A 26,634-nucleotide genomic window follows, 5' to 3' on the forward strand; every position below is an offset into this window, starting at 1 on the left:
CCTAAAGAGAATCCGGCATCCTATCGTCCAATATCCCTCCTCAATATGGATACTAAGATCTACGCGAAGGTTTTGGCTAAAAGGTTGGGAGGGGTCATAGGCGGTCTGGTTTCCCCGTGGCAGCATGGGTTTATCCCAGGCCGAGGGACAGCAGATCATTTTAGGCGGGCCATCACGCTCTTTGATGTGCAGGCTGCCACGGGGGGACGGATGGCCATGATTCTTCTAGACGTAGAAAAGGCCTTTGATCGTGTTACATGGAAGTATTTGTGGGGGATATTGGAGCAAAGGGGCTTTGGACTCAAAATAATGAGAGCTATTAAGGCTATGTACTCTGAGCCGAAGGCTAGAATCCAGCTAATGGGAGGCAGCTCTGAAAGAATTTTTATTTCTAGGGGGACGCGACAGGGGTGCCCCTGTTCACCAATCCTTTTTGCTTTGTATATAGATCCGCTTATCTAGAGAATATTAGGATGTGATGATATTAGACCAATAGTTAGTAAAGGGTTCGAGACCAAGCTTTTGGCCTATGCGGACGATCTGGCCATAATCACCCCGGAACCAGACAGGGCTATGAGAGGTATTACAGAGATTGCCAGGGAATTTGGACGGTGCTCTGGTTATCTTTTGAACGAGAGCAAGACTCAGATAGTCTGCACCAGTAATATCATAAGGAATGATGTAAGATGTACTGAATCAGCAGTCTATCTAGGGGTTAGGGTAAGCTCCGTACCGGAAACAATTATAAAAGATAATTTTGCTCCGTTATTAACAACAATTGCAACGGATTTAAAAAGAATAGATGCTTTACATTTATCTATAATAGGGAGAGCCAATGTATTAAAATGACTATGCTCCCCAAACTTTTAGATTTCTTTCGATCTATTCTGTATCCTATTGATGAGGGCTTAATTAAATCAATAGAGGCATTATTTATGAATTTTATCTGGCAGTATGGTAAAATCAGACGATCCATGAAATATCTGTCCCTACCACAGGAAAAGGGAGGGTTGGCAATTCCTAATATAAGATTTTAACAATGGGCTTGTCTGATTAGCCAGATGGCAATATTATTTGACTCTGCTAAAAGCCCGTCTGATATTTCACTTGGCAACCAGAATCTTCCATCCATTTGTGAACTGATGTTGGGTGGAGAAGCCCTAGGGCTTCTGCTGCGCAAAACCGATAGACGCTATTATAAAAAAATGCGATACAAGGTAATGGATAGTGTTTGGGAGGTATGAAAGGTGACACAAAGAACATTGGCAGTTCCTAAAATAAACTATTATACACCCCTATGGAATTCAAGTTTATTCCCACAACTTAGTGATGATAGGATGGGAAGAGTGTGGGAACAGCGAGGAGTCAGAAGAATAGGGGACATCCTTGAAGGGGACCAACTGATGGGCTTTAATACCATTCAGCATAAGTTCGGCATCCAGGCTAACCAAAGCTTCAAATTTTTACAAATTTATAATACACTTATGGGAATTAGACCACGGATTTCTCCAGGGGGTAGAATTAACCTGTTTGAATATTTATTAGGTGGTGGAACGAAAATAAAAATGGTATACAGTACTTTATTATCGAGTCTCCAAGATGATCTGGAAAAATTTGATGTTTCTTGGATGATGAAATTAGGTGACCCAGATGTCGACCTGGATAAAGCACTGCAACTAGGTGGGAAACTGTTTCGGTCCACAAATTTGAGGGCCCAACACTACAAAACCCTCTTTAATCTTTATTATACACCTGCCAAATTATATGAGTGGAGTATGAGGGATGATGATAAATGCTTAAGGTGTTTGGAAGGGCCCGCTAATCTGGTACATATGTTCCATCGATGCGATAAACTAAGTATAATTCGTTGGGGAGATTGAGAAGTTCTGGGAGGGGTTGCTAGGTCTTAAGATCAAACTATCCCCTACCCTAATGATAATAGGAATTGATAGTAATCTAGGCCTTAAGATGGAGGAGGAAGCTTTTGTTTTCATATGTGTGGCTGTTTTGCGGATATTGTTAGCAGTAGGTTGGAAAGATACCCTAGCACCAACCTTTCAGATGTGGTTGACCAGACTCCTGGGGATCCACAATACTGAGTCTGCGTTATTTACCCAGAGAGGCAGGACGATGAGGGAGCTGGGGCTGAACATTTGGGCCCCCCCTTAAGAGGTGGAGGGATTCCTGTTTATAAAAAGTTGTGGCAGATTTTTGCCTTTTTATCCGCATTCTGATTTTATCATGTATTAATGGACAGTATTAATGAACTGCTTTTTTAACTATGGACAAAACTAAATCCTACTTTGTATCTTGATTTTTTGATTGAATTTACATTTTATAAATCTGTTTATATTGGGTTTTAACGGATTGCAGTATAAAATGTAATGTATTTATTGTTGTTGTACCAGGTATTTGAAAAGAAAAAATAAATAAATTAATTAAAAAAATGAAACCTATACGGTTTTGTAAGAATAAACTCAGTAATTTTTTATAGTATACATTTGTAATCAAGCAATGATGGTAACAGATTCTTTGCATCAATGCAACAAGGATGTATTATTTACCTAAGGTTATATGATTGAATTGATTCTACACATCCTTGGAATGAATTCAGAATACAGGAAGTGAATGGTGTACCATGAGTAATTTAACATTTTCAAAGCACTATTACACATTGTCTGTATGTAATGTGATACCAGTAATAACAGGTTTTCCCAGAGGAGCACAGGATTTATCTGTTTTTGGAAACCAGATGTAGACTCTTGACTCCTGCTTTTTTGACCATTAATGAGAGCCTACTCGTGCCAACACATTAAGAAATCAGAGAGCGCAATTGATGTTTAATGCATCAGTGGTAACAGATATCATTTGACAACCAACCAACTAGCTGTCCATCTATCTACCACAAACTGAAACACTACCCATATAGCTAGGCATCTTGAAATGCGTCCATCCAACTGCTCATGGTAAAAATGTCATATACAATTTGCTGATAAAATTGTGTTATATAACTATTATTAAGCCTTGCCTTAATCAGAAGATTGAATCTTTCAACCATCTAACAACTGACAAACTATCCATCCATCTGTAAATTCTTACCTTTAGCTGACAATTAACTGAACAACTATTCTCATTTAGTCTTCCACCTGGCTTCCTATAAACTGAGAAATTATCTAGCAATGTATCTATTTGTAAATATATCCTTGCAACTAACCACCATTTAGTCATTAATCAGAAAATCTATTCATCCAACTATCCAACAATTGACAACCTATTTCTCCGTTTCTGAATGCATTTACGGTATTTCTATTTTTTTTTAACTCGTTTTTATTCGTTTTTTTAATAATAACAAAACAGTGGTATATGTTAGAGCATCAATACATAGCGATTATATTTGTGTAACATTACGCTGAGAAGAATGGAACTTTAGAGGCCAGTATGTAACATATCTGTGGCAGATGCACATCGAGTGTGTATGATCAGCAAAAGGTTAAAAGCTTGTATATGGTATTTCTATAGCGCAAATCTAGCCAAAAGGTAACAGGCCGCTGTACTTGGTAAAAGACAAGCATAAAGTCAATGAGTTAGAGGAGAGGAGGCTGTGTCGTTAATGGTTAATGCACTTTGATGTAATACTCTTTAAATAGGTGTCTTCAACTCTTTCCTAAATTGGAGAGCGTTGGGGGAGTCCTGGTGGATACACAGATGTCGTTCGGATACACAGATGTCGTTCCATATCGTGGGTGCATAGATGTAAAAGGCCTGCTGTCTTCTTTTTAACATTTCTTAGTTTGCGGTTTGGTGGTGTTCTGGCTGTAGGTGTGCAGACAAATTGTCATAGTGCAATGATCATTTTTAATTAATCGTGGTGTCCAGAGATGATGAGCTCATCCTCAAGATAAGCGGCTTGCTGGTCAAGATAGCTTTGTAAATTATGCCAGTGGTTTTGACGATAGTGCAGACCGCCAAAGGGAGCCAGTGAAGTTCCATCAGGTTGGGGATGCTGTAATCATATTTCTTCAGGCCCTGGGTGAGATGTGCTGCAGTATGTAGGATGCTGCTAAGGGGTGTCAGTGTGGAGTCTAGGAGGACATGTAGAAGGGCATTACCGCCCTCCAAATGAAAGAGTACGAGAGCTTGAACAGCAGTTTTTAACTCATTTTCTAGAAGAAACGGTTTGACTTTCTTTAGAAGAGCTGGTCCCAGGCTGTCTCTGTTGTTGCAATGTGTTACTAGGGGATGAGGTTGGTCTGCAAGTTGAATCCAAGTGACTTTGCATTCAGTGAAAATTGGGGTTCGAAGCCATCAAGGATTGAGGTGCTAGCGAGGTTTGCAATGTAGCTTGTTTATTTTTCTTTGCAAATAACAAGAATTCTCTCTTGGTTGGTTTGAGCTTCAGGTAGGTGCTGGAAATCCAGGCCTGGATGATGTGCAAGCCGTGTTTGAGGCGTTGGATGTCTGAAGCAGAGGAGACTTTCAAGTACAGCTGTGTATCATCTGCATATTGGTGAGTCTTGATGGTGTTATCTGTGAGTAGAGCGCCAAGCAGCTCCATGTATCAGATAAAGATAACAGGCGACAGTATGGAGCCTCAAGGGACTCTACAAGTGATAGGGGTCTTTTGTGACCTGGATGTGCTTATGTGAACAAACATGCCAGTTGGAAAGGTTGAAGTAGAACCAGCAAAGGACAGTGCCGGTGAATCACATTTGAGACTCCAGGGTGTGTAATGAGGGTGGAATGGTTGTTTGTGTTGAAGGCAACTAAGAGGTCGAAGCAATATAATAAGGCAGGGGGATCAATAGATAAATGCAACAATTTAACAGCCTACAAAATAAATGCATCTCCACCCATTCATTCATTTGGCCAAAATGATAAACTATGTATCCATATTTCAGTTGGTAAATACCTCGATCCAATGACCCATCAATGAAGAAACCATCATAAACATCAATCTATTGATAAATTGCCTGGCAATTTACCCATTACTCCATTCAGCATCCCATCAGAAAACTGTCCCTGTATTTCCATCTAACTATCCATTAACGGAAAATGTATCCCTTAATTCACCTTTTTTGCAAATTCTGTCATTTACCTACCTCTCACCTAACCAACAATCAACCAATTAAGGCATTAGAATATCCATCCATTTAACCACACTTCAACAATAAAGTATCCACTCATTTATACATCAGTAAATGCATGCATCAAAATATCTTTAAATCAAAGCATCTTAAAACCCCCAGGTGTTTAATTTGAGCTGGTGGTTTCCGGTGCTCACCACCGGCACTTACTTATCAACACTGACTCTTATGACAGCCTGCCACACAGAGGTGCTGTTTGCGTAATTGGGAGATGAGAACCACAGCAGTTGTTTATTACTTCAATATACATTAAAAATGACGAATACATGCTGCCCAAGCTGCTCTTATAGCTTCGGAGGCATGGAATAGTCTGAATGATCACACCTGCAGGCATGCGATGATTAATATTTGTGTTGTTACTGGCACTAGCGGAGGCAATGGATTGTGCAAGCTGCAGTGACCTCCTCATGAGGGCCCCTATTGTTTCACAAATGAAACACTGAAACACCTGGATCCATCTGGGAAACAATCTACCCATTTTATGCATGAATTCAACAACTATCCGTCCAATAATCAGTCACCCGGAGTAGCTTGCTCTCAAATCAGAAAGTAAGAAAAGTTGTGATGCTCTTATGTCATTACACGAGATTTGGAAATATGTCTGTCCCTCCGTCTCCCACTCAATAACCACCGGATATTCAGTCCATGAGCTGCTCTCGTTGCCAAACGTAAGATGCTGGGGCCATTACCGTGCCTCGCATTCAGGGACCTGGGAAGAAACCTCTTCACTTGAAAAGAGCTAAACTGGCTTTTTGGTGCTACCTGTAATGCACCATGTCCGTCTAGGTAGGGCTGACACGAACACCGCTTACACCTGGTGCTTTAAATGGGCAGGTGTGTCTGGTACTGAGTACCTGCACTGTTTTTAATTTGATGGAGAAAGCACCTGCACCTCTCAGCACTTATGCAATTTCTTTAAAGGGAGTGTAGGAACTTCTCAGGAGCAAACAGGTACTCTTCTTAATGAGTACCTGCAGTTCTGTATTTCCAATTAAAGCACTGCTTACACCCCAAATGCACGATGTATTGCTTCTAAATTTAAATACTGTGATTTCACTGTAAGTAAGCTGTTAGTGCGTGAGAGCGCTTTGAAGCGACCAAGCGCGACACGTGCAGCCCATTTTTGTCATGGCATGAAGTAGCACCTTTTCAGAGCACCTGATTGCGAGTCTAAATTGTCAAACGAATAATGTCAGTTATTCTGAAGAGAGAAAAAAAGGTTGAAATATGACTTCACTCCCTCCCCCGGCTTCCTCTTTCGAGAGCCTGTTGCAGTGGCACACCATGTAGCGATCTCGGCTTCCTATGTCAGAGCAGCTGCAGGTTTCTCTCTTCGGCTCTATCTCCGGTTCTCGTGCCCGTACGGGATGCGACGGCGGTCATGCCGCGGGGAACGAAGGTAAGCTCGCCCTCTTCTGTGACTGTGTGTGTGGGGAGCAGCGCGGGCTCTTCCCGCTGAGCGCTAAAGGCGCATCATCCGAAGGGAGCAGGAAGCAGCCTGGGAGGACCACGTCTCGCGCGTTCCATCCCTGGGAGGAGAGGTACTGAGCGCGCAAGGGACTGGGGGCGCGCGGCCAGCGAACTTTGGCCAAGCGAGGACCCGTCCGACGGACGGCCTCCTGGCACGAGGGGTCCTTGGCGAGCCATAACAACCTCGACGGGATGTCTCTGGCAGGCAGCCATGCGGAGGCACGGGAAATAAATATACACCGGCAAGCCGATGAGGCAGCTCACTATCCCAAGCACCTGCTGCAGAGACACGGGGCCTACCTTAACGTCACTGCAGGCACGTTTGTAGAGTGAAATGTTATTTCTATACCCAGATTTGAGCGCTTACACGCACAGGCGCGCGATATTCTTCTTTCTGGTGCTCACCTAATAGTTTTGCAAGTGGGACCGAGGTAAGATAAGAACCCCCGAAATAAGTATAGGGCAATTTGCTGCGCAAGATCACACATGCCAACATTTGGAGAAGAAAAGAGGAGGCTTGCTAGAAAAACACACGGGACTTTAAATTCTCAGATAATATCTGTTAGTTGCAGCACTTTGAAAATGCAAGTGTCGAATATAAATAGTGCTTTATTATTAGGCATATGTGCACAGAACATTTGGTACTGTGGCAGTTATTGCTGATTTGATGAGCTGTTGCACGCAGGCCTGCTGGTGTATCACAGTCTGCAAGAGCAGGCACTGTTTCTGCAGACTGCCCCCAAAACCTTATCAATTGTCACTCCTTATGGAAGCCGAATAGCATTTCAACATATCTTAATTATTTGTATAATTGCTTTGTAAATCTCTCACTTGCAACCAGGGTCGAATTGAGATTGCTATTAGGTTTGGGTACTCCCAAAAAGGTCGCCCTTTAACGGATCACCATTTAGTTAGTCTCGTTAGACTACATTTTTACAGAAATGTTTGGTGAATCAAACATTTTAAAGCTTATAGGGCAGATAACATTGGTATATCTAAGAAGCACTGCATTTTGGCAGGGTGGGGAGAAATAGAAAGGCCCACAGACCACAACACCTGATCTGGCAAAGGTTGCCACTTCAATGTTTTTGTTTACTCCTCCCCTCCCCACATCCACCATCGCCTGAACGTGAGGTCCCAGTGGGGTATGACACTGCTTCTGGGCTGGGCTGACCATAGGAAGGCAGGGGGCAGAGATGAGAATGCCCCAAGTGCCAGAACTACATCTGGTCCCCAAGCCGAAGTTTGACAGCATGGCAGGGGCATGCCCATGATGCTGGTGCCACATTGCAGTGGCCTGGCAGTGACTGTGGAAGACAGTGAGTCTCTGTGGGCCAGTTTATAGAGGCCCTAAAAAAAAAAAAAAGGCCCACAGGTGACCATGCCCATCGTCAAATTCTTGCCTTTCCAAACCAACCCTGCTTGTAACCGATAAACGCTTACTAGCTCTGCAGTTGGTCCTGTGCGCGGAACAGGGCCCTTTCCGACCGGAGCAAAGCATGGCCCTCCAGAGATCCTCCATGTTAAATGAGCAAACTGAAACATAATATTTTGGTCTTGTTGGGAGGTGTTAAGCACGACAACATGATGGTTCTCAATGGCATGGCTCTTCGGGTTGTGGTCCTCTGAGTGATGCACATCTGGGAAGAAAATAGTGATGATCATAGAGGAGATTTTCAGTAGCAGGTGCAGAAAATCAAACAGCTGCTGTGCCTCACAGTTGTGGTGTCCTCAGCTGTTCTAGGAAAATTTCGTGTTTGCTTTCACATCTCGTGAAAGGCAGGGTACTGCCCTCAGTAACAATCCAGATAATGACGATTTGTTGATTGATTCAGGATGAGGTATTTTGATCATGACCTTGACCCGTTGAGCGAGGGCTCTATTACTCATATGACTGCAATCTGTCCTCGCATGAAGACTTGGTGATGGACCTACTGGGGACTATACTGCGAGGCTTTTAGGGGGAGTGATTAGTCAGTGAATATGACAATGGGTACCAGTGGGTATGATTGTACTAGATATGCGGCTCAGGTGGGTGTTTTAAGGCAGTATTGATTGCTGACTGTAATGTGTTTCGCATGCTCTTAAATGTTAATAAACATATTCTAAAAAAAAAAAAAAAATGACGATTTGTTGATAAAAAAGTGAATGCTTAAGATCCAAAAGAATAACGGCAAGAGAATTGCATGCTTCTCGTTTACGATAGTTCAGTGATTTAAGGGCCTGCTCTCCGGATCTATATTTAAACTGTGTGGGGCCTATTACCACCGGTAAATTTACACATGAGTAAATCTACATGTGTAAATTTACTCTTATACTTTACAGTAAATGTACTACTTTTTGGCTCTTCACCATTTCCAAGTGTAAATCTACTCAAAACTGTACACATACATGTTTTTGCACCCCCTGACAGCAGAGGGTGGAGCCAAATATACAAGTGTAAAGTAATGTTTCGCATGTAGGCAGAGATCTCTGCCACCGAGGTGAAGATCTCTGCCACTCTGGTGAAGCTCTTTGCCATTGTGTTGGAGATCTCCTTATGGGAAAGTGGGAAACGATAGAGAAATTTAGAAAATGCAAACCTTTAAAAAGAAGTTGAAATATTTTTACGTTAAATATTAATGTAAACTAATTTTATACATCTATTTTAAATGTAGAACACATTTAAAAATGGTACAGCACTATTAACTTAATTTTGAATACAATATTTAATTCATTTAAATATATTAAAATTATTTTTTAAAGATTTTTTTTTAAACCCACCTACACTACAATGTTCATGCTTATTTATAATGTATTCAAATTATCGAAAGCTATTTATGCAATTAATTTAAATTAATTTAATTGTTTTTTCAAATATTAGTTACATTTATTTTTAAACTGAAAAAAGGTTCTTAAAATAACTTACAATTAGCTAATAATTATTTCAATTTATGTATTTATTTTTAACATTTTTTAAAATTCATATATTTAAGAAGTCAATATAAATTAATTCATTTTAACATTATTTTCTATGTATTGGTTTTTAAGTCCCTGTATCCATTATTTTGTATGGATGGGTGTTGCAAATTCAGTGGTTGGGTGGTTGGCAATGTGTAATGCTAGACTTACAAATGTAAATATAGGTGTTCCCCTGATACTTTATTGGGTTCCTAAGTCAGGAATAGAAAAACAATTGTATAGAAAAATACTTAGGCATCTACATTGAATGGGGGCACCAAAGTTAAATACAAAAACCCAGATCACAAACAAAAATAGAATATTTTAATTATATCAAAAGAGAATAGAAAATGATCATAAATACACCCATTTCAATCTGTATATCATACAATTTAGCTAAAAAATATTAATTATTCCTATATGATGTAACAACCCTATCATTCAGTCATACTTCTTCATTCATCCTTCACTATTTGTTAAACTGTCCAAAAATTCAATATTACATAATTATAACGATAAATTCATAAATTTGTTCTATGTTTTTTGGATAGCTTAACAAGTAGTGAAGGATGAATGAAGAAGAATGACTGGATGATAGGGTTGTTATGTCATATAGCATTAATCAAGTACTTTTTAGCTAAATTGTATGATATACAGATTGAAATGGATGTATTTATGATCATTTTCTATTCTCTTTTGATATATTAAAATATTGTGATCTATGTTTTTGTATTTAACTTTGGTGCCCTAATGCTAGACTTACTCCATGTTTGTGCTGGAGAATTTTTACGTGTCCTTTTTGGCTGTAATATAAGTGCAGCTTGTAACTAGGAATCGGCTTACTCTTTTTCTCCCTAGCCGTTCCTGAAGCTCTCCTTAGTCCTCCCTAAATCCCTCCCATTTAGTCATAAATATTCCCCATAGCTTCGATATACTCAGTCACTCCAATGTCGCTGCTAATACGGGTGCACATTTACTACATCAGAATTCAGATTCACTTTTAATGGGATCCTAAGTTGTATTACCCCTGTTTAACAATTCACAGAGCAAAGCAAACACAGTATACAAATTACTGTGCCATATAATACACACTTTTTAAAGCACATGCCATATAAATTCGAATAACCTCGAATGAACAAAATCATTGTGCCAATTTATCCTCAGAGATCACTAGGATATCATCCTTGACTTTAGAAAAACTGAGCCATATCATCCAGAAATTCAAATTGTTGCATCACCAGAGTTTGACAATCACGGACCCAAATCATCCGAGTATGTAAATCGGGTCACCTCACTCCAATTTACACATCAAAGTTCCATCACCCTAAATTTACAAGTAAATGAGTTACGCTGTACCCAGTTTAAAATGCCAATGCACTCAAATTTACCAGTTACCAAGCCATATCATTCCCAATTTACAACCTCCTGAGCTGTGCTACCCCAATTCAATTCACCTCGATTTACAAATCCCTGAGCCATATCATCACTAATGTATACATTGCATAGCCAAATCGTTCCAAATTTAACAATAACATTATCATATTACCTCAACTTACAAACAGTTGTATGCTAGGATACTGGTGACAATAATATCATCTGACATAGATATTGAGTTCTAAATATCGTCTGCAAAAATATTACTCCAACGGGTACAGATTTCCTGTTATTCACTACTCTGGAGCAATGGTATTGTAAAAGATTTTAAGGACACAATATTTTTCTCAGGTGATATTTAGTTCCCAGTGCTCTGGTACCATGCTCTACAAACCACAAAACATGTCGATTTACCAGTGCTTAATTTGAGCCTGTGGTTGCAGGTGGGGCCAACCAACACTCATTTTGTGTGACCGGCACTTATTTTTCTTCAACAGACTTTAATCCAGAGCACAAAAGAAACAAAAGGGGGAAAGAAAGAGGAAGAAAAACAAGTAAAAACAGTGACAGTTAAAAGCAGTGATAAAAAAGAACTTGCAAGAGTCATATAAAAAGGAAGAGAGTGTCCTGATGGTGGATTAAAGAGGCAGAAGGGGGAATCAAGACTACCCAGCTTTGGTATTTGGCATCGTGACCTTCAATAGCACCTGATGAAGGCTTCTAAGAAAAACTTTGGGCCCTGGACTTCCTTTACAAATGAAACACTGCCTTTTACGAATCACCGATCTGTACAATTACCATTTTAGTAAAACCCACAATCTCCACATCAACCCCCAATTGTGAAGAAACTGAGCCATACTCCTTTATATATTTATATTTTTCTTTAGGGAAGCTCCTCAAGCAATATTAGAGTGCTTTGCATAGGATGTGTCGGGGAAATATGCCAGCATGTGTGTACAAAAGCGACTTGCAAGGGTGCTAGATGTCAAGGATGTTTGATTAGGGAAAATGCATTTAGACCAGGGGGAGATAGATGGGCTGGGCGGGAAACACAAAAGGATGCCCTTTCTAGTGACCTCAGAATCAAACAGAGATTCGGAGTAAGAGTAGCTACAGAGCAAAACAATAAACTCGGTTCGAGGCCTTTTGTCTCTGTTCAGGGCCCTTAGAGAGTAGGTTCTCTGAATTGGATGTGCTTTTGGTTCAGTTACTTCCTGCTTCTTGGTGCAGCTTGAAAAGGTGGGTGTTACCCCTTATCTGAATGGCAGGATGTCAGGAGATGTTCTTAGTTAGGTCGCCTGGGTGTTCAGAACATTGCAGCTGCTCCTGAGAAGGATTCTCCTAGTGCTTGTGTTCAGAATTTTGGTGTTTCCACTTGGAGAGCAATCATTAGTAGACCTGCTAGGTAGCTGGGTCTACCTGTGTGGAGTAATTTGGAAGTAAAACAGCATATTTTAAGTTTTCTCCAGGCTTCTGCAGGATGCCAGTAAATATCAATACAGAATTGGGGAGATTCCATCAAATTTCTTTTTCTAAGCAATCAGGTGCGCAGTAGAGTGAAGATTTGCTTTGCTCCGTGACAGAACTTTCAGTGGAAAATTCATCAGGATGGTATTGGCAGCCTGTTTTCAGCTGATCTTTGCAGGCTACATACTTTTTTTCTTTTTAATTAGCGTAGAAATGTGCAGATAGTGTGGTATCAACAAGGGTGAGGCGTCAATCACGAACAGTAGCAATTTCATCGTCGCCAAGGGTGACAGAGAGAAACCCCTCACTTTTAGATTTGTGATTAGATTGGGGTAATTTTTTCTGGGAATTGATAGAGATTAGTAAGAAATTCATTTTTTTGGAGTATTTATTTTCTGGCGGTTGGCTGTCATCCAGTCATAATTTCTCCAGGCCTTATGAGGAGTGATGATGTCTTTTCTCAGTGGTAGCCTCAAGTAGAGTTGTGTATCATCCACGTATTAGTGAAATTCAATATCAAGTTTTCCATTATCTGGCCTATGCTTTTAAGCGCAGTTTGAAAAGTACTGGGGATATAGTAGAGTCTTGTGGGACACCGCATGATACCTTATGACACCGCATGATATTATCCCTAATTTTCATATCACTTTACCATATCATTTCAGTTTGTAATCGCAGGTCATATCAATTCCAATCTGAAATGACGCTGAGGAATGTCACGTCCATTTCACAAATCATGAGCTATATCTCACCAATTTACAACTCTAAAAGCCAAATGATGCCAAAGTCACGTATCACTGCACAATTCGAACAACAATTTACAGATCAATGAATCGTTTTGGTCCACGTGATAATCACTTACTAAAGAGATCAACTCGTGTAAAACAACTGATTTATATATAATTCTGATTTACCAATCACTGGGTGACATTGTCCCAATTTTTCCTTCTTTGTGCGCTACAATCTAATTTACACATTATTAGGGCACATCATTGCTAATTTACAGATCACTCATTTATTTATAAAAGCTGCCATCGCATCAGTTTACTGACCATGCAAAGGGACCAGCACATTGAAAAAACCCTGGGATAACATCTCTATATTACATCTATTTCACATTGAATTTTCCTTTTATCCTTAATACTCTAGTCATGAAACCCAGGGATTATCTCATTACTTAACACTCAACGTTAGGGTAAGCTGGGCTATTGCAGTAGCACACTAGCGAGGGGTCCTGTGCACTCCTACCTATCTCCAGGCGAAGTCATCCATTCCTCGAACAGAACATTGGTCAGCCTCTGAGTCACTCTCCACCCTCACACTATAGACAAAAAGTAAGAAAGTTTTCAGCCAATAGGGAAGGGGGTGCTCAAAAGAAACTTCTTACATAATTCATCACTAATCCTTTATGGGTTCCGAAGTGCTTCAACACCCATCAGGGGTAGCAAGCGCTATATAAATTCAAACCTTTTCCCCTTCACTATCCCTCCACTATCATACTCAATCCAAATAACTGACTAACATATCCACCACTCAAATTCCTTTCATATTTTCACTAAACTAATTTACCACTAATCCTTAATGGGTTCCGGAGTAGTGTGCTACTCACAAAAAAGCACTTTGACGCCTCGTCAGGGGTAGTAAGCGCTATATAAATGCAATTACAATACAATACATTAGATTCATTCTCTTACCAATCTCAGTTTATCTAATGTCTCCGATGTGCCTACTTTTCTCTATGAACCGGATTCTTCTGCCACCCTGCCCATTATCGCATCCCCTACTATTCACTGCCCTTATAATCCAACATGGGCTAATCCTTCCACCTCCCCCCCCCCCTTGAACATTTCGGTTTGCCATGCTTCGTGCCTATTTATGGCGCTGACCTACCCTTGTAAATACTTTTATTTTGTAAATATACTCCCAACGTCCTGTAGTGTTTTTTCCATATCTAAATGTTTAACCCACAATCAGCCTCGTGGCATTCTCCGGTTTACCACAATAATGTGCCGTATGTGACTTCCGGAATAGATCTTCCAAAAGATATACAAATAAATGCAAAATCTCCCATTTTTCCTGCACGTCCTCAGAGTTGATGCAGGTTGGAACTTCAGGATCCTACTAGAAGCAGCCACCTAGCTCATGTCTCAGTCAACATTTGATGTTGGAGAGACACCCCTGCTAGCACCTGCGGTTGTACAGTCTCAGCGACACACCGCACCAGCAAATGTTGCGACTCCCTTCATGTGACTCATGCGTGGTGGCAGGCGAGGACACCTTCTTCAGATGTATCATTTCTCATAAACCCTGCTGTCATTTCCCTGCAAGAGAGAAGGGTGTGCCCTGCTGAGCGATACTGAATCCGCCCCTGCCCACTGGGTATTCTGAAAATCTCACTGCCTGGCATCCTGTCACATCCTTAATCTGCCTGCCTTGGTAGCTGAAGGTGGCTGAAGGTGATCTAGATCCACTGATACCTGGGTGCACAGATCCTTGGGTGAGATTATGGGTTCTGGGGACAGGTAGTCCACTATCCCCCTGTGCTAAACCGAAGAATGTATGTATGTGCGGGGGTTTGTATGGCATTCATCTAGCGTGAAGCATCAGAGCACTGAACAAAGGCAGGCCCCAGAGCTATGATTCAGGATCATTTAAAACAAGGCAGAATATTCGTGGGTGGTTCTTCCAATTGTGCAGGGATGCGATGCTCTCGAAAGAGCTGCTGCTTCATCTCCTTTCTGAATTGCACAAGGGTTGGGGCCGTTCTGATGATGATGCTGATGATGAAGTTGCTCCAGGTCCCATGGATGGAGATGAAAGAGGCCTGTCTTCTGGTTTTATCTTATTTCATGTTTTTGTATGTCCATTCTGGTAATGTCCTGGCTTCTGCTGTGCCACTGTCTCCCGAGGTGGTTCTTTTCTTGGTGAGGTATGCAGGGCTGCTGTTGCGGGTGGCCTTGTAGGTGATGCAGCTGGCCTTGACCATGCAGGCTTGGAGGGGCAGCAAATGTAGTTCCTTCGGGGTTGATATGACATGACAGTACTTCCTTCGCCCTTTGGTTAGATTCCGAGGGGCCTTTTAGGAGGACCACCGTAGGCCTGATGTCGTAAACTCTAACATGCTTCCAGCTCTTGTCTTTCCTCCTACACCATGACTACACCACTATGCCTTTCTCGGGTTTTTATGGAATTGTATATAGACCTGACATGTATACACAGACCTGTATGTGCTCAGGAGGAAGAAGTGAATGTTTTTCTTAAAGTCTCTAGAGCACTGAAAATGGGGAAGTGGAACTGAGGCTACTGGCACTGAGGAGAACAGCACAGGAAACGTGCAAACATCGGCCTGGCGGAGGGGTCACCCAGCATGCGGAGGATTACAAGCTATGCATGTCAGGGATTGCCCACTAACATCACAAGTCTGCGGTTGTTAACTTGCATCGCCTGGGTATGATGGGGGACAAAGAAGAGAGCATCATTTGTGTCCTAAGCATCACATAGTTTGAGTGGGCCACAGGCCTCTGTTTGCAAAGGTGCACCTACCACATTGCCTTGCATGGTCAGAATATCGTCTGACATAAATATCTTGTTGTAAATATCGTTCACAAGCACAACACAACATTTCTACATATGATATTCTGATGTCCAGCTGTCTGCATGTATTGAATGACAGGAGTGCATCTCCAGCTTTGGGAGGCTGGGCTTGGCCACTAGCATTGGATTGCTGGAGTAGAGTGCTAGCACCTCATGGCAGGGGAGTCACTGGAATAAGATGGGTTGGGTGGGTTCCCAGCATCATCACGCGGCTGTGATGAGCCCCAGGTCTCTCTTTGCTAGTGTGAGCCTCAAGCATTGCACTGCTGCAACTAAAGAGAACAAGTGTAGGGTGGACCACTAGGGGATCCTAGAAGCACATTGCTTTGCTGGGACCCTGCCATCAAATGTTGGTGTAGGCCACAATCAACTGATGGCTCGTGTGGGCCACTAGTGTCACATCTCTTGCATTGGCTTCTAAAATGGCATCACTGGGTTGGCCCACTCACTAGCATTGTACAGCTGGAATGGTTCACACAGTGGCAAACTGGCCTGGGCCACTAGCGCTGCTTAGCTAGGCTGGTTGTCTTGTATTACATAGCTGGGCAGGGCCCCTATCACTGCCTAAATGGGCCGGGCCACTAGCATTTCATAGCTGGGCAGGGCACCTATTACTGCCTATCTGGGCAGGGCTACTAGTATTACATAGGTATAGCCTGGGCAGAGTTCGTGGAGACCTGCTACTCGGATCTCCGCGAAGTGACCAAAAAACTCCACTGCACTATGTGCCGTTCCGCAAGTGGCGCAGTGTGTTAGGTCATGCTGTTTGCTCTGATTTTTAGCACCGGTTGTTTGTCCCGCACTGGAAAATCAGCATGAACAGCACCATACGTTGTGCAAGAGAGCGCTGTTGCTTTCTGCTGCTCAAGTAGATTTTCTACTCGAGCGTCAGCTTCCTCAACACGAACAGATGGCTTCTCAATGCGAGCGGTCGCTACCGTCTGACCGCCCGCATTGAGAAATCTCGCTGCGAGGTGGTCTAGTGTTGGATTTTCCTCACCCATTCTCGCCAACCTAACTTTGACGTGCAAAAGCAAGGAAAAAACTCCACTCTGCAGAGCAGATTTTTTCGGAACTCCACATGCCTTGTCGAGTACGGAAAACTCTGCAAACTCTGGAGACGGAGCAGAGTTCACCGCCCAAGCCTAATGGCTATGCAGGGCCTCTATTACTGCCTATCTGGGCAAAGCCACTAGGATTACATAGCTGGCCAGGGCCCCTATCACTGTCTATCTGGGCAAGGCTACTAGTATTACATGGCTGGGCAGGGTGGCTAACATTGGTAGTTGGCTTAGACCACAAGCAAGGTATAGCTGGGATGGGTCGCACATCTGATGGCTGGGCTGGGCCAGTAGCATTGCTTCTCTGGACTGGGTCACTGATATTACATAGCTAGGTTGTGCCACTCCCACTGTTTCCATGGCTAATCCATCAGTTTTACATAGTTGGGGGGGTCACACTCTGGATACCTGAACTGGGACACCATCATTATAGCAGGGCTTGGGCACTAGTATTGCATAGCTGGATTTGGCCACTATCATTCACGGCTGGTACTGGCTCACTAGCACTGCTAATCTGGCCCACTAGCATTACATAGCTGGGATGGGCCACTGGCATTACAAAGCTGGGTAGGGCCACTAGTACCTATGTGGGGTGTGTCACACACTGGATAACTGAAGTGGGCCCCTGGCACAGCTTATCTGGTTGGCCCAATAGTATTACATAGCTGGATAGGGCCACAAGTACTACATAGCCAGCGTTTGCCTCCAGTATTGGATAGCTGAGCAGGGCTACTATTATTGCATGACTGGGGTGAACACTAGCAGAGCTGATCTGGGCTGGGCCAACAATATCACATAGCTGGGCTAGGCCATTATTATCACATAGCTGGGCAGGGACACTAGCATTGCAGGTCTTACTCTCTGGCACCATGTACATTTTCATGGCTACCCTCTAGCTTAGGAAAGCTTTACATAGCTGATGTGGGAAACTAAAGCCTCATGGCTAGGGCTGGCCACTTACGATATCATGGCTGAGAGGGGTTACTGGCATCTTATGGCTGTGGAGGAACTACTAACAACACATCCTGGGCTTGAGATACATGAATTATTGAGAATGCAAGGGTCCTCCATACAGTGCTTAATTTGAACCGCTGGTTTCCAGTACTCGGCACCACCACTTATTTGTCAACACCGGGGCTTGTACCAGTCTGCCACATGGTGGTTCTGTCTGTATAATTTAGAGATGAACACAACAACAGCTGTCTATCAATTCAATATACATTAAAATGACTATTGCCTGTTGCCCAAGCCATTCTCGTCGTTCTCGGGGTCTGGAATAGGCTGAATTGTCACACTTGCAAGAGTGTGATGATTAGTAATTGTGTTGGCACTGCCATTGGCAGCCTTGGCAAGGGCAAGGTGTGGTGCAAAGAGGAAGTGGTCTCCTTACAAGGTCCTGGCACGTATGTTTTTATTTATTTTTTACAAATTAAGTACTGCCTCCATGTATCTTTGAAGCAGTATCTTGGGAACATTCAGACACGGTGAAAAGACAACAGATCAAACAAGGAACAGATATTTAAACGAAAAACAATGATGTGATGCTCTAAAGGACATGCACTAGGAGAGAGTCAGATGACTCCGTGTTGCTGGGATACCAAGTCTCCATTCTGGGAATTTTAGTTTTGATTAAATCAGCGAGTCAAATGGCACTAAAGCCTCAGCTTGCAGCGGTGATTCAAAGAACACTGCAGGACTGGAGAGACCGTGGGCTCGATATGCAAATCCGATTGTGCAAACCAGATTGTGCACACTGCACACCCTCTGATTTGCAGAACATGGCTGCATTTTGCAGTGCGCCTCACGTACTGATCATTGGCATTTCAGAATGCACACTGGCAGGCGGTTGCCAACAGTGACAGGTGTCTGTGTGCCTGACAGCGTTAAACACGACACAAACGGTGAACTGTGTACATTCTGTATGTGTGTCTGTGTGCTTGTCTGCACTAAGCATGTGATACAATGATGTGGTGTGTACAGTGAGTGTGAGCCTGACTGCACGCGATGCACCTGTGCAGTGTGTAGTCTGCCGACTGCAGTGAGCACTTGATACAGATGGTGCACTCTCTGTGCCTGAATACAGCAAGCACGTGGTACCCGTGGAGCACTGTGTGTCTGTACCTGAATACAGCATGCACGTGGTACACGTGGAGCACTGTGTGTCTGTGCCTGAATACAACATGCACGTGGTACATGTGGAGCAGTGTGTGTCTGTGCCTGAATACAGCATGCACGTGGTACACGTGGAGCAGTGTGTCTGTGCCTGAATACAGCATGCACGTGGTACACGTGGAGCACTGTGTGTCTGTATCTGAATACAGCATGCACGTGGAGCATTGTGTGTCTGTGCCTGAATACAGCATGCACGTGGTACACGTGGAGCAGTGTGTGTCTGAGCACGTGGTACACGTGGAGCAGTGTGTCTGTGCCTGAATACAGCATGCACGTGGTACACGTGGAGCACTGTGTGTCTGTACCTGAATACAGCATGCACGTGGTACACGTGTAGCAGTGTGTGTCTGTGCCTGAATACAGCATGCACGTGGTACACGTGGAGCAGTGTGTGTCTGTGCCTGAATATGGCAAGCACGTGGTACCCGTGGAGCAGTGTGTCTGTGCCTGAATACAGCATGCACGTGGTACACATGGAGCACTGTGTGTCTGTGCCTGAATACAGCATGCACGTGGTACACGTGGAGCACAGTGTGTCTGTGCCTGAATACAGCATGCACATGGTACACGTGGAGCAGTGTGTGTCTGTGCCTGAATACAGCATGCACGTGGTACACGTGGAGCAGTGTGTCTGTGCCTGAATACAGCAAGCGCGTGGTACCCGTGGAGCACTGTGTGTCTGTACCTGAATACAGCATGCACGTGGTACACGTGGAGCACTGTGTGTCTGTGCCTGAATACAGCATGCACATGGTACACGTGGAGCAGTGTGTGTCTGTGCCTGAATACAGCATGCACGTGGTACACGTGGAGCAGTGTGTCTGTGCCTGAATACAGCATGCACGTGGTACACGTGGAGCACTGTGTGTCTGTGCCTGAATACAGCATGCACGTGGTACCCGTGGAGCACTGTGTGTCTGTACCTGAATACAGCATGCACGTGGTACACGTGAAGCAGTGTGTGTCTGTGCCTGAATACAGCATGCACGTGGTACACGTGGAGCAGTGTGTCTGTGCCTGAATACGGCAAGCACGTGGTACCCGTGGAGCAGTGTGTCTGTGCCTGAATACAGCATGCACGTGGTACACGTGGAGCACTGTGTGTCTGTGCCTGAATACCGCATGCATGTGGTACCCGGGGTGCACTGTGTCTCTGTGCCTGAATACAGCAAGCACGTGGTACCCGTGGTGCTCTGTGGCTCTGTGCCTGCATACAGCATGAACGTGGTACACGTGGAGCACTGTGTGTCTGTACCTGAATACAGCATGCACGTGGTACCCGTGAAGCACTGTGTGTCTGTACCTGAATACAGCATGCACGTGGTACACGTGGAGCAGTGTGTGTCTGTGCCTGAATACAGCATGCACATGGTACACATGGAGCAGTGTGTGTCTGTGCCTGAATACGGCAAGCACGTGGTACCCTTGGAGCAGTGTGTCTGTGCCTGAATACAGCATGCACGTGGTACACGTGGAGCACTGTGTGTCTGTGCCTGAATACCGCATGCATGTGGTACCCGGGGTGCACTGGGTCTCTGTGCCTGAATACAGCAAGCATGTGGTACCCGTGGTGCACTGTGGCTCTGTGCCTGAACACAGCATGCAGGTGGTACCCATGGTACACTGTGTGTCTGTGCCTGAATACAGCATGCACGTGGTACCCGTGGTGCACTGTGTGTCTCTGCCTGAATACAGTAAGCACGTGGTACCCGTGGTGCACTGTGTGTCTGTGCCTGAACACAGCATGCACGTGGTACCCGTGGTGCACTGTGTCTGTGCCTGAACACAGCATGCACGTGGTACCCGTGGTGCACTGTGTACAGTCTGCCTTCGTTCCTGACTGCACTATGCACCTTCCAAAAGGTGCACTGTGTATATTCTGTCTGCACTTGAATATGCTAAGCGTGGTGCATTGGGTACATTTGGTATTTGCGCCTGACTACACGACATGTGATACAATTGGTGCACTGTGTACTGTGTGCCTCTGTTCCTGTATGCCGTAAGCGTGTTACAAATGGTGCAGTGCGTACAGTCTAGTTATGTGCCTGGCTACACTAGGCATGTGATACAATTGGTGCACTGTGTACTGTGTGTATGTGTGCCTGCATGCCGTAAGCGTGTTACAAATGGTGCAGTGCGTACAGTCTAGTTATGTGCCTGGCTACACTAGGCATGTGATACAATTGGTGCACTGTGTACTGTGTGCCTCTGTTCCTGTATGCCGTAAGTGTGTTACAAATGGTGCAGTGCGTACAGTCTAGTTATGTGCCTGGCTACACTAGGCATGTGATACAATTGGTGCACTGTGTACTGTGTGTCTGTGTGCCTGTATGCCGTAAGCGTGTTACAAATGGTGCAGTGCGTACAGTCTAGTTATGTGCCTGGCTACACTAGGCATGTGATACAATTGGTGCACTGTGTACTGTGTGCCTCTGTTCCTGTATGCCGTAAGCGTGTTACAAATGGTGCAGTGCGTACAGTCTAGTTATGTGCCTGGCTACACTAGGCATGTGATACAATTGGTGCACTGTTTACTGTGTCTCTGTGTGCCTGTATGCCGTAAGCGTGTTACAAATGGTGCAGTGCGTACAGTCTAGTTATGTGCCTGGCTACACTAGGCATGTGATACAATTGGCGCACTGTGTACTGTGTGTCTGTGTGCCTGTATGCTGTAAGCGTCTTACAAATGGTGCAGTGCGTACAGTCTAGTTATGTGCCTGGCTACACTAGGCATGTGATACAATTGGCTCACTGTGTACTGTGTGTCTGTGTGCCTGTATGCTGTATGCGTGTTACAAATGGTGCAGTGCGTACAGTCTAGTTATGTGCCTTGCTACACTAGGCATGTGATACAATTGGTGCACTGTGTGTCTGCGTGCCTGTATGCCGTAAGCGTTTTACGAATAGTGCAGTGCGTAGAGTCTAGTTATGTGCCTGGCTACACTAGGCATGTGATACAATTGGTGCACTGTGTACTATGTGCCTCTGTTCCTGTATGCCGTAAGCGTGTTACAAATGGTGCAGTGCGTACAGTCTAGTTATGTGCCTGGCTACACTAGACATGTGATACAATTGGTGCACTGTGTACTGTGTGTCTGTGTGCCTGTATGCCGTAAGCGTGTTACAAATGGTGCAGTGCGTACAGTCTAGTTATGTGCCTGGCTACATTAGGCATGTGATACAATTGGTGCACTGTGTACTGTGTCTCTGTGTGCCTGTATGCCATAAGCGTGTTACAAATGGTGCAGTGCGTACAGTCTAGTTATGTGCCTGGCTACACTAGGCATGTGATACAATTGGTGCACTGTGTACTGTGTGTCTGTGTGCCTGTATGCCGTAAGCGTGTTACAAATGGTGCAGTGCGTACAGTCTAGTTATGTGCCTGGCTACACTAGGCATGTGATACAATTGGTGCACTGTGTACTGTGTGCCTCTGTTCCTGTATGCCGTAAGCGTGCTACAAATGGTGCAGTGCGTACAGTCTAGTTATGTGCCTGGCTACACTAGGCATGTGATACAATTGGTGCACTGTTTACTGTGTCTCTGTGTGCCTGTATGCCGTAAGCGTGTTACAAATGGTGCAGTGCGTACAGTCTAGTTATGTGCCTGGCTACACTAGGCATGTGATACAATTGGCGCACTGTGTACTGTGTGTCTGTGTGCCTGTATGCTGTAAGCGTCTTACAAATGGTGCAGTGCGTACAGTCTAGTTATGTGCCTGGCTACACTAGGCATGTGATACAATTGGCGCACTGTGTACTGTGTGTCTGTGTGCCTGTATGCTGTATGCGTGTTACAAATGGTGCAGTGCGTACAGTCTAGTTATGTGCCTTGCTACACTAGGCATGTGATACAATTGGTGCACTGTGTGTCTGCGTGCCTGTATGCCGTAAGCGTTTTACGAATAGTGCAGTGCGTAGAGTCTAGTTATGTGCCTGGCTACACTAGGCATGTGATACAATTGGTGCACTGTGTACTATGTGCCTCTGTTCCTGTATGCCGTAAGCGTGTTACAAATGGTGCAGTGCGTACAGTCTAGTTATGTACCTGGCTACACTAGACATGTGATACAATTGGTGCACTGTGTACTGTGTGTCTGTGTGCCTGTATGCCGTAAGCGTGTTACAAATGGTGCAGTGCGTACAGTCTAGTTATGTGCCTGGCTACATTAGGCATGTGATACAATTGGTGCACTGTGTACTGTGTCTCTGTGTGCCTGTATGCCATAAGCGTGTTACAAATGGTGCAGTGCGTACAGTCTAGTTATGTGCCTGGCTACACTAGGCATGTGATACAATTGGCGCACTGTGTACTGTGTGTCTGTGTGCCTGCATGCTGTAAGCGTGTTACAAATGGTACAGTGTGTACAGTCTAGTTATGTGCCTGGCTACACTAGGCATGTGATACAATTGGCGCACTGTGTACTGTGTGTCTGTGTGCCTGTATGCTGTAAGCGTGTTACAAATGGTGCAGTGCGTACAGTCTAGTTATGTGCCTGGCTACACTAGGCATGTGATACAACTAGTGCACTGTGTGCTATGTATCTGTGTGCCTGTATGCCGTAAGCGTGTTACAAATGGTGCAGTGCGTACAGTTTAGTTATGTGCCTGGCTACACTAGGCATGTGATACAATTGGTGCACTGTGTACTGTGTGCCTGTATGCCATAAGCGTGTTACAAATGGTGAAGTGCGTACAGTCTAGTTATGTGCCTGACTACACTAGGCATGTGATACAATTGATGCACTGTGTGTCTGCATGCCTATATGCCATAAGCGTGTTACGAAGAGTGCAGTGCATAAAGTCTAGTTATGTACCTGGCTACACTAAACTTGACACAACTGGGGCACTGTTTGCCTGACTACAGTAAGCACGGGGTACAAATAGTGCAGGGTATATGTATAGTCTGCCATTGTGCCTGACTGCACCAAGCACGAGTTACAAAAGGTTCACTGCGTATGTTTTGTCTACGCTTGAATATACTAAGCATGTGATACAATGGTGCAGTGTGTACTACGTGTCTGTGTACCTGATTGCTGTAAGCGTCTTTTTACAAATGATGCAGTGTGTACAATGTGGAAATGTGCCTGACTGCACTAATCACTGCATATAAATTGTGCACTGCGTGTACTAACAAATGGTGCAATGTGCATCGTCTGCCTTTGTGCCTGACTGCACTAAGCGCATATTGCACATGGTGCACTTGTGTAAGTTCTGTCTGCATCTGAATATAGTACACATGTGATACAAATGGTGCAGTGTGTACTGCTTGTCTGTGTGCCACAAGGCAGTTATCACATGTTACACAAGGTGCAGTGCATACAGTCTGTTTATGTACCTAACTGATGTTCACCGGGAGCTCGTTCCAGGTCTTGGCTGCGATGTAGGAGAAAGCTCTCCCGCCGGTTCTGTTTCTGCGGATGCGGGGGACATAGGCCAGGGCGAGGTCGGCGGAGCGAGGTTCCTCTTGGGGACGTAGAAGGATACTCTCTTGTTGAGGTATTTGGGTCTGATATTGTTGAGGGATTTGTAGGCGTGAGTAAGGAGTTTGAAGGTGACCCTCTTCTCGACGGAGAGCCCGTGGATGCCTCGTAGGTGTTGGGTCATGTGCTTGTGACGCGGTGTCCCGAGGACGAGTCTGGCTGCGGCGTTCTGGATGGTTTGGAGTTTGTGTAGAAGAGTTCTGTTGATTCCGGCATAGAGGGCGTTGCTGTAGTCCAGACTGCTTGTAATAAGTGCATGGGTGACGGTCCTAATCCAGTCGGGGGGGATCCATTTGAAGGTCTTCCGGAGGATGCGAAGGCAGTTTAAACTACTGGAGGCGAAGGCGTTGATCTGGCGGTTCATGGAGAGGGAGGAGTCAAGGATGATGCCGAGGTTCCAAGCGTGGTCTGTAGGGGTGGGTGGGCTCCCGAGGGCGGAGGGCCACCAGGTGTTGTCCCAGGCGGAGGTGCAGGGTCCAAGGATGAGGACCTCGGTCTTCTCTGAGTTGAGCTTCAAGCAGCTGTCTTTCATCCAGGCTGCCACGTTCTTCATTCCTTCCTGGAAGCAGAGTCTGGTGTCTTCGGGATTCTTCGTGAGTGAGAGGATGAGCTGGGTGTTATCGGCGTAGGATACGATGCTGAGCCTATGCTGTCTGAAGAGGGGGCGAGTGGGGCCATGTAGATGTTGAAGAGCGTGGGGCTGAGTGATGATCCCTGGGGTACTCCGCAGTTGATTTCCGTGAGTTCGGAGAGGAAGGGAGGTAGTCGGATCCTCTGGGTTCTGCCAGAGAGGAAAGATTGGATCCAATCGAGGGCGGCTCCTTGTATCCCTGCGTTGTGAAGTCTGGCTGCGAGCGTGCGATGTGAGACGGTTTCGAAGGCTGTAGAGAGGTCTATAAGGATGAGGGCCTCAGTGTGTCCCTGGTCTCGTAGCATGTGGATGTCGTCAGTGGCGGCAAAGAGGGCGGTCTTGGTGCTGTGGTTGCTGAGGAATCCAGACTGGGGGGCGTCTAAGATGGAGTTCTCTTCGATGAAGGCGGTCAGCTGGGCATTTAAGAGTCTCTCTGTGACTTTGGCCGCAAAGGAGAGGAGAGAGCTGGGCCAGTAGTTTTTCAGGTCCGTTGGGTCGGATGTTGGTTTCTTGAGGAGGGGTTTCATCTCCGCCCGTTTCCAGTCGTCTGGGCAGATGCCGGATCTGAGGGATGCGTTGATGGTACGTCCTAGTTCGGGTGCGAGGGCGGCCCTGTGGAATATGTGCTGTGGGGTCCGTTGGGGCTCCTGAGTGAGTTTTCTTCATGGTTGCGGTGATGAGTTGGACGGTAGCGGGATCCCAGGACGTGATGGTCTGTGTGCATGATTGCACTAAGCATGTTATACAAATGGTGCACTGTGTACTGCATGTCTGTGTGCACGATTGCACTAAGCATGTTATACAAATGGTGCATTGTGTACTGCGTGTCTGTCCGCCTGAAGGCAGTTAGCATGTTATACAAATGGTACACTGTGCACTGCGTGGCTGTGTGCCTGAATGCACTAAGCATGTTATACAAAGTATTCACTGTGTACTGTGTGTCTGTGCGCCTGACTGCACTAAGCATGTTATACAAATGCTACACTGTGTACTGCGTGGCTGTGTATCTGAATGCACTAAGCATGTTATACAAATGCTGCACTGTGTACTGCGTGGCTGTGTGCCTGAATGCACTAAGCATGTTATGCAAATGCTGCATGGTGTACTGTGTGCCTGAAGGCAGTTAGCATGCATTACAAATGAAGCAGTGTGTACAGGCTGCGAATGTGCTTGATTGCACTCAGCACTTTATATACACGGTGCACTGTGTACGTTCTGTCTGCTCTTCAATATAGTAAGCTTGTTATACAAATGGTGTAGTGTGTACAGTCTGCCTGTGTACGTTCTGTCTGTGGTTGG

The 26,634-nt window shown here is 44.8% G+C and overlaps 1 protein-coding gene across 2 annotated transcripts in view; it reads left to right on the forward strand.

The window, feature by feature from the left end:
- Positions 1-6,408: 6,408 nt before the first annotated feature.
- The window catches only part of ZNF831 (zinc finger protein 831), a 475,412-nt gene continuing 455,186 nt past the window's right edge, over positions 6,409-26,634 (forward strand). For both annotated transcript variants that reach the window (XM_085619460.1, XM_085619461.1), the window contains exon 1: positions 6,409-6,543. The gene's annotated coding sequence lies outside the window, so the exon portion shown is untranslated. The remainder of the gene's footprint in view (positions 6,544-26,634) is intronic.

This window comes from Triturus cristatus, chromosome 7 (assembly GCF_964204655.1).
Source record: "Triturus cristatus chromosome 7, aTriCri1.1, whole genome shotgun sequence".
Taxonomy (NCBI): domain Eukaryota; kingdom Metazoa; phylum Chordata; class Amphibia; order Caudata; family Salamandridae; genus Triturus; species Triturus cristatus.